Source organism: Rattus norvegicus, chromosome 3, assembly GCF_021556685.1.
Source record: "Rattus norvegicus strain SHRSP/BbbUtx chromosome 3, alternate assembly SHRSP_T2T, whole genome shotgun sequence".
NCBI lineage: Eukaryota > Metazoa > Chordata > Mammalia > Rodentia > Muridae > Rattus > Rattus norvegicus.
In genome coordinates this window covers 82,388,823-82,403,093 of record NC_141536.1, presented here as the reverse complement: position 1 = coordinate 82,403,093, position 14,271 = coordinate 82,388,823, and the positions used below count along the sequence as shown (strand labels likewise).

General features: G+C 35.5%; 1 protein-coding gene and 1 pseudogene across 6 annotated transcripts in view; one reads left to right on the top strand and one right to left on the bottom strand.

The window, feature by feature from the left end:
- Positions 1-14,271, bottom strand: part of Lrrc4c (leucine rich repeat containing 4C) — a 1,368,573-nt gene that overhangs the window by 565,785 nt on the left and 788,517 nt on the right.
- Positions 1-14,271, top strand: part of LOC148006519 (vacuolar protein sorting-associated protein 26C pseudogene) — a 75,995-nt pseudogene that overhangs the window by 59,782 nt on the left and 1,942 nt on the right.

Genomic DNA, 14,271 nt, shown 5'->3' with positions numbered 1-14,271 from the left:
CCCCACATCACTGTGTTCTCTCTCTCTCTCTCTCTCTCTCTCTCTCTCTCTCTCTCTCTCTCTCTCTCATATTTTTTTTACTTACATTCAAATATTATCCCCTTTTCCCCACCCAACCACCATCTCCTTCCTGCCTCCCTGCCCTGACATTCCCCTATACTTGGGGATCCAGCCTTGGCAGGACCAAAGGCTTCTCCTCCCTTTGGTGTCCAACAAGGCCTCTGTTACATATGTAGCTGCAGCCATGGGTCTGTTCATGTGTACTCTTTGGATAGTGGTTTAGTCTCTGAGAGCTCTGGTTGGTTTGTATTGTTGTTCTTATGGGGTTGCAAGCCTCTTCAACTCCTTCAATCCTTTCCAAACTCCTCCAATAGGGATCCCCTCCTCGGTTCAATGGTTGGCATTCTCCTCTGTATTTGTCATGCTCTAGCAGAGCCTCTCAGGAGATATCTCAATCAGGCTCCTGTCAGCATGCACTTCTTGGCATCAACGATATTGCCTGGGTTTGGTGACTGTATATGTATGGGCTGGATTCCCAGCTGGAACAGGTTCTTAATGACCATTCCTTCAGTCTCTGCTCTAATCTTTGTCTCCATCTATCCTCCTGTGACTATTTTTGTTCCCCTTTTAAGAAGGCCTGAAGTATTCACACTCTGGTTGTCCTTCTTGAGCTTCATGTGCTCTGTAGACTGTATCTTGGGTAATCTGAACTCTGTTTTAACTCTTACACTTTTGATTTTCCCACTTTCATGAATGTTCTTATAATACATGATGTCATATAAACATGTATGCAGACATGTGCTATTCATTTTCCTATTCATTCATTATGTTTACTATAGCCTAGCAAAGAAACACTTGAAATATAAAGTCAATTGATGTCAATCTACTTTTTTCTCAGTAATAAGTATAAATTTGCTTTGATATCACATATCCCTATTTAGAGAAGCAATTCCTCCTGAATCTGGATCCTAGGTACATTGCCACTCACAGAAGGTCCAATTCCCACTGTCAATAAGGACTTATATCTCCAGTATGTTTTCTCTAGTCCATTTGGAATATGACAGATGCTTTATTCCAATTTGCCATTATTATTTTCATAAATTTATATCTTTACCACTTGGGTATGGACACACAATTTATAATATAGGGCAATGCAGAAATATTAATGGTGAAGATAATATCTCTGGAAATTATATCTCAACAAACAATAAACATAATAGGAAATAATGAGACCCAACTTAGTAGCCAGAAGAAAGCTAGGATATATCATCCTATAATATTGTTTTGCTGGCCATAAATGAATAAGGGATTTTTTTTATTATATTTGTGTCATCAGCATTCCCATCTCAATAGGACTTTTGACATAAGCATGCAATCAGGAACAGAATTATTGTATTTATAATGACAGCGTTCTATCTGGCATCTTCACTCTGAAGTACAATAAAAATTTGTAACTTGTATAACTCAATAAAAATGAGCTAGTGTATTGATTTTAAAATAGGAACTGATGTCACTGTTGTCCTGCATCCCTTTCATCCACATCCCATTTCACAACATTTTGAGAAAGAAAACTACCAAATTTAAATATAGTTATGTTATTAGTGGCAGGAATTTATGGTTTATATGCCTAGAAAAATGCCAATAAATGAGCAAACAAACCATACCACATGTAAGTTTTAGGTTACTGTTCAACACAAAGATCTTATGGTATTACACTCTACGCAATTTCTGCTAGAACTATATTTCTAGAACCAGCTTTCTCACCTTGAGTTCATATTCTCTAACATTAATTAATACATCTTATGAGATGAGAACAAATTATTTAGCTAAAATGTAAATTATTACAATTAAGTAAATTACCTAATGTGTAACTGACAATATCTGTTTATATCTGACAAGCCATAGTGATCTGCTCATGTTAGCTATAACTTTTTACTTAACCAATAAATATTTTTGAATGCCACTATGTAAGAAATAATAAAGTGTTTGGAATCGAGCATTTGAATTAACAATCCTCTGAGATTACTTATAAACTATCTATGTGTCCACTGTGCTATTTTCTTGAAATACAAAGCCCTAAACCCAAATCTCAAGAAGAAATGAGAAGAATCTATAATGCAATAAGAAAGGAACCCATATTTCAGATACGTCTACTTAAATATCATCAAAACAAAGAATGGTAAAAACAACCATTTTCTAGGTGAGTACACAGATCGCAAGTATATATGCTGCACAGACTTGCTCTTAACATTTGCAAGATGCTCAGCAAATGAAAGTAAACAAACAATACCACATGCAAAGGTTTAAGTAGCTCAAAAACAATCTACCAATATGATGAGTAGGATAGCAGTAATCCACCAGATATTTTAAACAATAAGAATATAGATGATAATATTTACCATAAGGAAGTGACAACTGTTAAAGATAAATGTATTTAATTTTAGCTAACCATTGCTTATAGAAGATATAGATGTACTAAGCACTGTTTGATATTCAGTGAATGTATACAGGATTTATATTTTATGTATTGTTTTTAATTAGTTAAAATGAATTTTAAAAAACTAGACATTATTGAATATTTTATAAGTACAAAAGAATACAGTGAAATATTTTTAAGAACTATATGAAGAATAGAGATGCTCTTTTTCTTTTTCATTTTATTCTTGGTGTGGAGGGAGCTGAGTTAGGTATTTTCCCCAAGAAAACTATAGGCAACTGATGGTTGGTAAGAGATAGAGAATTAATTTTCTGCTGGAAAGTGCCTCCTTAGAAGTTAGGCAATTCTAAGAGATCAGTCTAAAGTCATGAGCATAACACAACCTCTCAATATGAAGATTGTTATTATATAAAATATATACTATATAATTGTATAAAATATATACTTAATTATAGCTGTGAACCACACAATTGAGGCATAAAAGTAACGTATTTAATCAACAAGAAACATAGACACTGGAGGAATAGGGAGGGGGAGAAGGAGGCTATAACTACAGTACCCATGTAAGAAATTCTGAAAACATTAAATTGTATTAAGCAAGTATCTAATCCAAAAAGTACCTGCAACTTCAATCTTGATATATTTTATAGTGACCAGATTAGGAATAGGAGTCACAGTGAAAGAAACACTTGCCACTTCTACTTGTTAGATGTCCATTTCCATCTCTGATAAGAGTCTGAAACCCCAAAGTTATGGCTGCAACCCAAGCTGAACACAGTCCTTTCAATTCAAAAGTACTAGACAAGGCTGACCACTCTCTCCCTGCCTATTCAATATAATATTCAAATTCCCAGTCAGAGCAATTAGACAACAAAAAGAGGTCAAGGGACACACATTAGAAAGCAAGAAGTCAAAATATCACCATTTGCAGATGATATGTTAGTGATATGTTAGTATACTTAAGTGACCCCAAAAATTCTACTAGAGAGCTCCTAAACCTGATAAACAACTTCAGCAAAGTGACTGGATATAAAATTAACTCAAAAAAATCACTAGTCTTCATCTAATCAAAGCTGAGAATAAATTAGGGAAATTAAACCCTTCACAATAGTCACAAAAAATATAAAATACCTCGGTATGACTCTAACCAAGCAAGTGAAAGATCTGTATGACAAGAACTTCAAGTCTCTGAAGAAAGAAATTGAAGATCTCAGAAGATGGATAGACCTCCCATGCTCATAGGTTGGCAGGATTAATATAGAAAAAATGATCATTTTGCTGAAAGCAATGTATAGATTCAATGCAATCTCCATCAAAATTCCAATTCAATTCTTCATACAGTAAGAAAGAACAATTTTTAAATTCAATTGAAATAACAAAATAACCAGAATCATAAAAATTATTCTCAATAATAAAAGTACTTCTGACCTCAAGCTGTATTACAGAGCTATTATGATAAAACTATTGTATTGGTACAGAGACAGGCAGGTAGACCAATGGAATAGAATTGAAGACCCAGAAAAAACTCACACACCTATGGTCACTTGATCTTTGACACAAGAGCCAAAACCATCCAGTGGCAAAAAAGGTAGCATGTTTAACAAATGATGCTGGTTCAAATGAAAGTCAGCAGATAAAAGAATACAAATACCCATCCTTATATCCTTGTGCAATGAACAAGTCCAAGTGGATCAAGGACCTCCACATAATACTAGACACACTGAAACTAATTGATAAATAGGTGTAGTAGAGTCTTACACACGTGGGCAAAGGGTAAAATTTCCTGTACCAAACACCAATGGATTATGCTCTAAGACCAACGATCAACAAATGAGACCTCATAAAATTGCAATGTTTTTGTAAGGCAAATGACACTGTCAATAGGACAAAAGGACAACCAACAGATTGGGAAACAGCTTTTCCAATCCTACAGTAAATAGAGGGCTAATATGCAATATATACAAAGAACTCCAGAAGTTAGACTCCGGAGAACCAAAAATCCTATTGAAATGGGGTACAGAGCTAAATAATGAAGCATCAACTGAGGAAACTCAAATGACCGAGAATCACCTAAAGGTATGTTCAAAATCCTTAGTCATCAGGGAAACACAAATCAAAACAACCCTGAGATTCCACCTCATACCAGTTAGAATGGCTAAGTTCAAAAACTCAGGTAACAAAGCAGATGCTGGTGCGGATGTGCAGACAGAGGAGCACTCCTCTATTGCTGGTGGCACTGAAAGCCAGTAAATCAACTCTGGAAATCAATCTGACAGTTCCTCAGAGAAGTGGAAATAGTCCTACCTGAAGATCCTGCTATATACCACTGTTGGACACCTAAAGGATGCTCCAACATATAATGAGGACATATACTCTATAATGCTCATAGCAGCCTTATTTATAATAGCCAGAAACTGGAAAGAACCCAGATGTCTTTCAACAAAGAAACGCATACAAAATATGGTTCATTTAGACAATGCAGTACTACTCGGCTATTAAAAACGATGATGTCATGAAATTCTTAGGCAATGGATGGAATTAGAAAATATAATCCTGAGAGAGAGAAAACCCAGACACAAAACAACATAAATGATATGTACTCAATGATAAGCAGATATTAGCCCAAAAGCTTGGGATACCCAAGATACAATTCACAGACCACATGGAGCTCAAGGAAATGGAAGACCAAAGCATAGATGCTTCAGTACTTCTTAGAAGAGGGAATAAAATACTCAAGGGAGGAAATATGGGAATAAAGTATAGAACAGAGACTGAAGGAAAGGCCATCCAGAGACTGCCCAACCTGGGGATCCATCCCATATACAAACACCAAATGCAGACACTATTGTGGATGCCAAGAAATGCATGCTGACAGGAGCCTGATATACCTGTCTCCAGTGAAGCTCTGCCAGAGCCTGAAAAATACAGAGGTGGATGCTTGCAGCCAACCACTGGACTGAGCACAGGGTCTCCAATGGTGGAGTTAGTGAAAGGACTGAAGGAGTCGAAGAGATTGTAACCTCATAGGTATAACAATAATATCAACCAACCAGGCACCCTAGGACTCCCAGGAACTAAACCACCAACCAAAGATTACACATGAAGGGACCCATGGCTCCATCTGCGTATGTAGCAGAGGAAAACCCTGTTGGGCATCAATGTGGGGAGAGGCCCTTGGTCCTGATAAGACTCAATGCCCTAATATAAGGAATGCCAGGATGGTGAGGCAGGAGTGGATGGGTGGGTTGGGCACCACCCTTATAGTAGCAGGTGGAGAGAGGATGGGATAGAGGGTTTCTAGAGGGGAAACCAAGAAAGGGAATAACATTTTAAATATAAATAAAGAAAATATTCGATAAAAATAAAAAGAAAAATATTAGACTATTAAAATAACTAATCATGGAACAGGAAACTTAAAACAACAAATTGTAATATAATTTGTATGAGCAGAGGCTCTCTTTCAACTAATAATTTGAACATAATTAATATACATCTTACTACAGAAAGGCTTCTATCTAGTGCTTAAGCCATATACTCAGCTTATGCTAATATGGATAGGACCAAGTGATGGATTATGTGTCAGTAAAGAAGAAAAATACAGTAATCTATACTTTCACCTCAATATACAGAATTTTGCTTACTTTACCCTGTGTAAATTAAATATTTCTGGCTTTCCATTTAAGACTTTCGTGTGCTGGTTGACTCCAGAGCATAAAGTCTCTGATAAGTGGTGACTGTTGTTTAGGTTAGGTTAGGTAATCCTGCATTTCAGTTCCTTTAATGTTAGAAAAATTCATGAACATTTTCTCATACAACCTCATTATTATCAGTATATTTACAAAATTAGATGAAAACATTTCAAAAACCCCATTTAACTAAAAAAAGAATATAGTAAAGGAAATACTTATTTGTATGACAAGCAGATGAGTTACTTTTCCCATCAATTTGATTATAGATAGATAAACACAAAATAAGTAAAGAATTATTTTGGCTCATGGTTTAAAGACCTAGTCCATCGGGGAAGTGAATCTAAGCTAATAAGTACTTGTAGAAACTAGTCACATAGTCACATGGCATTCACTGTCAGAATAGAAGAGAGAGATAATACTGATGTTCACCTCATTTCCTCTCCTTTATAATCCAGGCCTCTTTCCATGGAATGAATCCTACAACATTTGAAATATATATATATATTTCATATATATATATATATATATATATATCTCAGATAACTAAACTAGGAACTCCCTTATATATGCACAGATGTGAAAAGTAGTTTATTTCTCACATGACCCTGTATCTAATCAAATTGATAATCAATATTAAGCATCACAAAGGTGAGGGTATATGGTTTTTTTCAAAATACAGTTACTCTATTAAGAGAAATTAGTGATTTTCCAAATTACTACTACATTTTAGAACCAGGAGGCATTTATATATTAATTATATGATATTGTTATACTGATATCTTTCTTTACATGATAATAGGATCTTTATAAATGCACATAAATGGTTCTTTTAATAAACTATGAGTAGCTTAATTAAAATACTGTTGCAGCACAATGACCGATTTCACTAGCTTGCTAAGGATTGCTTAGTCATTTTTCTTCTGTTCTGTTCTGTTTTGTTTTGTTTTGTTTTGTTTTGCTTTGTTTTCCAGTGGTGGCAATTTTATTCAAAGCTCTGAATAATCTAGGCAAGTGTTACAACATTGGACTTTGTTGTCAGTAAAAGTATATTCAATATGCTAACACTGTGTTCCACTGATTAGGCTCAAAAATTGAAGCTGTCAACTGACCTAGTGAGAGAAAAATTCTTATATAACCCACTCTACATGAGTGTGGAATATATAACATGTATATGCATCTATGACTGCCAATTAACTATTAAATTCCAGGCAAGGAAAAGACAGTCTCCCCATGATGGCTGCACTGTATTATATATTACTACACATTAGGAAACATCACCCATAAATTCCCTCACTGAAAGTGAGGAAGAAACTTACCACATTGTTGAAAAAATAGATGTCTGGCAAAAGTTAGCAAAAAGTCCTGGGAAATCTGGTGGTAGAGAAGCACAGTACTTACTAGAAGTACAGAGTGACCACTGGCTGATGGCCAGTTAAAAACAGGGCATCCATCCTATTTCATTAACCAGGATAGATTGGAATAAACTCAGAGCCAAAGGTGGTTTTCTTAATTTCTTGATTGTTCTTCAGTGTAGAGTAACCAGCAAACACATATCTGTATTCCTAATCCTAAGAATGAAATGTTATTTATGACAACTACTTTATTTATTTATTTAAAAAAAATCACCCACATTTGTGAAGAGCTTAGACTATCAGTTGCTCTAATACTTAGCTACCAGTTGCTATAATATTATAACTACCAAAGTGACTTTCTCTTTCTCTCTGTCTCTCTTCCTCCCTCCATCCCTCTTCTTCCCTTTCTCTCTCTCTCTACTTTCATCCCTCCTTCCCCCTCTCCTTGAAACACACTATCTTTGCTTACATCTAAACCAAGGTATCCACAAAGAGTCTATTATATTATTGTGGAGATGGAATTCAAGATACATTTTAAGCGACCTAAATACGTGCAGAAAGTGAAGATGCTATGAGGTGGTGCCTTTTAACAAACTCATATCCAGAACTTTTCTTTTATCTCAAATCCTTCTTGACAAAGAGTCATAATTTCTACTGACACTTTTTTACAGCAATCCGCAGCAAAGCGCTGTTGCTCACCGTCATTAATTTATAATGAGAGAAGAAAATATAGGTAAAAAGAAGAGGATGTAAACCTCAGAGAACTACTAGCTATAAATTACAGTTCGATTTTATTTATGTTTAAAAAATAATGACCCAATGGACTAGCTAGAGAGATCTTTCTCCCTGCATTCACTTCTAATTTATATTTGTCCCAAAGCCAAAGGACTGTGGAAAGATTATAGAGAGAGGCAAGGCCCGGTGAATTGATTTGGGAGCACTTTTTAACATCTTCATGGAAAGGGAACAACAGGGCACAGAGAATATCAATTGCAACCTCTAAGAGCACGCACCTCGCTTTTGATACTTGGTTTGGTGCTATAACCTCCATAGCCTCATTGAAGACCGTATGTGGGCATGTTTTTAAAGGCAAACAGAAACCCTGAATAGGCTTTTCATTCTGTGTTGCCATCTTTTCAAATGAGGTCAAGCCAAGGTTTTGGCAGTTTTCCCATAAACTGACCTATTACATTACTATAAACAATGAGTGAATGAAAGAATGGATGCCTGAACAAACAAGTGAATGAGAAACCTAATGAATGGAGCCATTTTCTTCTTTACTTAAGCTGCACTCCCATACAGGATTCATGAAGTCTATTACTCCTGCACTAAGGCATAATGAATGAACTCAATACAGAAATGCTTGATAGAAATTCAAGTGGGCATTGCCTTTAGTGAAGAAAAACATTTAATGTTTATTTTTAATAAAAAATTACAAAATGGTAGTAATACTTTTCTGCCTGATTTTCAACAAAGAATTTTCAGATGGTTTTAGTTTTTATCCCGTTTTCATAGAATTGCAACCACATTGGCTTTTGTTTCTTCCTGTTTACTTGCTTTTGCCCCATTCTCCTTCCAATACTGCAAGCTTTCCAGAATTCTGTTTTGATTATGTTCTCTTCTTACTGCCTTTAAAATAATCTAATACATTCTCTTTCAAATTTTGATTGGCTGTCTTGCTAGAACACTTAAAATTTATTGGAAGTAGTATTGTTCTGTGTATATTTTTTTATTTTCATTTCAAATGTTATTCTCTTTCCCAGATTCCTGTCCATAAGCCCCCTATTCTATCTCCCTCTCCCTTCTTCTATAAGAGAGTTCCCCTCCCCAATCAACCCCTTTCCCACCTCCCCACCCTGATATTCCCCCACACTGGGGCATCTAGCCTTGGCAGAATCAAGGGCTTCTTCTCCCATTGGTTTCCAACAAGGCCATCCTCTGCTACCTATGCCGCTGGAGCCATGGGTCAGTCCGTGTATAGTCTTTGGGTAGTGGTTTAGGTCCCGGGAGCTCTGGTTGGTTGGCATTGTTGTTCTAATGGGGTTGAAAGTGCCTTCAGCTCTTTCAATCCCTTCTTTAAAATAGTATTTGTTAACCACTAGTTTATTTGTGTGTGAGAGTGTACATGGAATCACTCACATATGTCCAGGCACACATATGCCTTGGTGCACACATGAAAATTTGAAAATACCATTAGAAGTCAGTTTTCTCTCGTTCCACCATGTGTATTCTAGGAGTCAAACTCAGATAATCAGGCTTCTCAACGAATCTATTTTTGCACCAAACTACCTCATCAGCTCCTAGATATGCACAGCTCATGGGTAATCATCTGACGATAACTTTTGCCTGTCTATCTATCTATTTTCTTCCTATCTATCATCTATCATCTATCTATCTTTCTTCTATCTATTTATACACATATATGTATATAAAACAAGCATTTATGTGTTTTCATAATTTACTGTTTGAAATAATCACATATATGTATAGAATGTTATATATGTGTGCATAGTATGGGTATATTTATTGAGCACTCTATCCCTACATGCCTTCATCTCTTATTTTCCTCCTGACTATGCCATTTTTAAATAAACCACTGATACCAATTAGGTCACTCTTTTATCCATGTGTGATATAATCCTCTAAGGCATGAGCAAGACATTCCCTGATATCAAATAAAGTAGTTTTCTCTTTTTCAAAAGCCATTAGCTGTTTTTAGCTCCTCAGCTAGGAATGAAGGATCCAGAATCCCTCTGTATTCCATGCTGAGATTTTTTTTAGTTTTTTGGTCTTATGGAGATCTTATGCAGGGAACCATGGGTTCTGTGAACTCATGTTTATAACAACCATATCATAACTGGAGGTCATCCATATCCTCTTTCTCGTACATTCACTACTCCCGTCCCTGAGCAGGGCAGGAATGATACAGATGTTCCATCTACACATGAACAAGCACAGTTGCTGATTGTCAACCTTAAAAATACTTATATTCTAATTAAGTGTGTTATAATGTAGAGTGACCAAGCATAACACTAACGATATTGTAATAATAAGCTGAAACATTGGTCCATGTAGCAGCAGACTGAGACAACTCTTCCCATGGTATCCATGGCCTGATGCAGAGAGTATACAGTGTCTCTGATCCCTCTATCCACTTCCAGAGTTAAGGATTCCCAGCCAAAGAATGGTGCTTTGCACAGTGGCCCAACTCAAGTATTGTGATCAAGATACCCTTTGTCAGCCATACCCAAAGTCCTGTCTCCTGGGGGAATGTCAAATAAACAACTAGTATTAATGACCATATTACTGTTGTTTGTTTGTGGACTCACTGTACTAATTATATCCTTGTGAATCATAACTGCTGAGAGTGTAAGTCTTTGGGTTTCTCCTCCCTAATCTCACTCATAAGGCATAATTTTAGCATATTCCTATTCTAAACACACAGAATCCTGTAGCTCTGCTTGCTCTGAATCTAGGAATCATGCAAATCTCATTGATGATTCCTCTCCAAGAAGAGAAGGAAACAGTATAATTTTCCTGTAGGAATATCTATGTGGTTATCCAAACTTTTATTACTTTGACCTTCAGTCTACAATTTCAAATGATTTAGCATTAGATTAATTCTGACAGAAGTTACTTATCCTGAAAGGCATGCTGAATCTGCAGAGGAACTGTTCACTTCTAGCATGATCTCTAGTTCTGTTTGTGACCTTTGAAATTTGAAAGAACTGAAATTCTTTTCAATTGAGTCATGGATTGTTAAAGAAAAGGTACCTGTAGAACCTTAATCTTTCCTGATGAAAGCTTTTCAAAATATTTAACCGCCTGTATGACACGGACAAGTCGCCACGGTATTGCTCAGAATGGATATGAAGAGTAAATGGCTAGAGGCTTCCATATGAACAACTGTTCTGCTGGAAAGAATGGTGGCAGCATATGTGATGAGCTAAGGTGTTCTGCAAGTTGAGGGCCTTCTAGATCATGTGTGCCTGTGTTGTCATAATTTCTAAATCATGTGCACTCTTTCATATAGTTATCAAGTCTATGGTAAAAATATTAACAATAATGATAAGAGGGAGAAACACAAAGGTAATATCAATTATCTACTGGGTATTTTATCTTATTTTTTTTGATAAAGACCTTGCAAAAATCTATTTTGGGGATGATAAGTCTAATAGAGATCCACAAGTACAAGCATCTGAAGATAATTCCTATCAGGGCCAAAATTAACGCCCTATATGTCAAAGGCAGTGTCTGCTTCACTTGGCTCACTGCCTGACAGTCTTTACGAGAAATATTGTGTATCTTTCAGATCTACAGCATAGACAAAGCAAAAGTTTGTATTTATATTACTTTTAAATTTGCTTCAATGACTAGGTATATTTATGGCATATGTACTGAAACTTTATTGCACTGAACCCAGCCAGAATTTGGACTAACCTAGAATTATAGTGTTCAAGGTGGGGAAGGAGAGTTAGATTATATTCTAAGAGTAGTCCCATCTGTCTTTTTGGGAAGCTGCCCTATCATACTTTTGGATGAAGAATGACATTACAGAATTTTCCAGTGATTGATTGGTTTTATCACTTGAAATACATACATGATTTTCTACCTAATTATAATGTGCTAGTTTTAAATGGTATCACCTCTTAATTAAAAAAATAAATGACACGTGCTTTTGTATGCAGCGTGCTATTTTGAAATTTATTTTGGAATGTCTAAACCAAGATAATGAAGACAGCAATGCCTTAAAATTATATCACAAAATTATATGCATACTCAGTAGTGAGTCCACATTTCCTTTTGTAGTAAGAACACGTGAGTTCCACAGATAGCCCAGTAGATGAAGCATGTGCCACACCAGAATGAGAACTCTAGTTCACATTCTTAAAAGTTATGTAACCCCAGATGTGATTATAGAACTCTCTAAACTAAGAGCTTCTGAGAAAAATGGAAGGTGGAGACAAAGAAATCCTCCAGAAGCTTGAGCGCTAGACAACTTGTTGGCCTATTCAATAACAACTAGCAAAATGTTTCACACATGAGAAAGGGACTAACACTCAAGCTTGTGCTCTGGAACACAGAACTGAACAAGTGAATACACACACACACACACACACACACACACACAAATACAAATATTTAAACAATCTATACTTTTAGGAATTTCAAGAAATAGAGCATATTGTTATTAAATATAATTACCATGTAATCTCATATGTTATTACATCTATCTTTCTGTGTCTGGGTTATGAAACTTAATGGAATATATTTCAGTTTTATTTACATTGTTGTAAAAGACAGAATATATTTCATACTAATGGTAGATGAACAATATTATATTATGCACATATTTATCTTTTTCAGTTTCATAAGTATGATTTTTCTTTATTTTTCCCTAAAGGACCTAACAATTTTATGGTCTTTAATGTACAGAAAAATTGGATATGCCTGGGCAATATATAATGAGTAACAACAAAACAAAAAAGAAACAAACAGAAAAAATATAAAATAAATGAACGAACAAACAAAGATCCTCAGAAATGAGTTCAGAAAATATAGGTTATACTTATCACATCCTCCCATAGCTCAGTAATCAATATCTCATCAGTTTCTACTGTGTCTAGTCTACTTGAGTTTTTCTGTATGTGATTTCTCTAATATTAAAGTCACCCATATCATGAAAATAACGGCTGAAACACATGACTCTCAGGTCTGGTTGTATCTGACTCTTTTTAACATTGTTTGCCTTCAATGCAAATTCAATATCTCAAATGTTAAGTATGTAATATCATGACTAATGTTTAATGTCTGCTAATATATATTATTATATTCTTGGATAAAATTATACTTTTTAAATGCCCACATATTGCTGAAAATAATGAGATTTGCAACAGAATTGATATGTTGACAAAATAAATCAAAATTCTTGAATTTGAAGAAAAACCATAAAAAATCATATTTGAAACTGAGACGCTGCTCGTATGAACATTTAATGCAGTGGAAATATAAAACATTTATAGTGTCTGGAGATAAATATAATTAAGTGAGTTGCCATAAGGCCCACCAAAATATATATTGAACATCATTAATAATGTAATATTTCCTAAAAAAGTATAACCTATAACATTTTCCGAAGAACAAAATACAATTCATGAAGACTTTTCGTCTAATGACAACTTGCCAAACCTGAGTCAGGAGTTCCAGCAGATGATCAAAAGGCAACAGGAAGATAGAGACGGAAGACTCCTAACTTTTTGGCTGCTCTTAAGGGAGCAGCATAAATCTTTTGTGGCAGCTTGCAAGACAGCTTGATATGTTTCTGCAGCTGCTGCGTGACTCTCCGGGTTCTTGTGAATCAATAGCTGTCCAATCTTGTCTATGACTTCATAGAATCATAGAAATCCTGAGGAGGCGGAGCTCAGGACATTGCCTAATGTAACCTTCCCTACTACAAAATTCCCATCTAACAACTTTGAAATCTAGTGAAGAAATACTTTATTACTAGGGAGATTTGTTTTTTTCTAATTGAGGCACCTACAGTTATCAGAAAAAGGTATTTGGTTTGTTCAGTTTCTCCTTTCTTTCTTCCTTCCTTCCTTCCTTCCTTTCTTCCTTCCTTCCTTCCTTCCTTCCTTCCTTCCTTTCTTTCTTTCTTTCCTTTTTCCTTCCTTCCTTCCTTCCTTTCTTTAGCAACAACCATCATTATTTGCTGTATCACCTTGAGGGCACCAAGATCAGATTTATAAAGTATCTATGACAATCTTCCTCTTCCTATCCTTTAATATACATA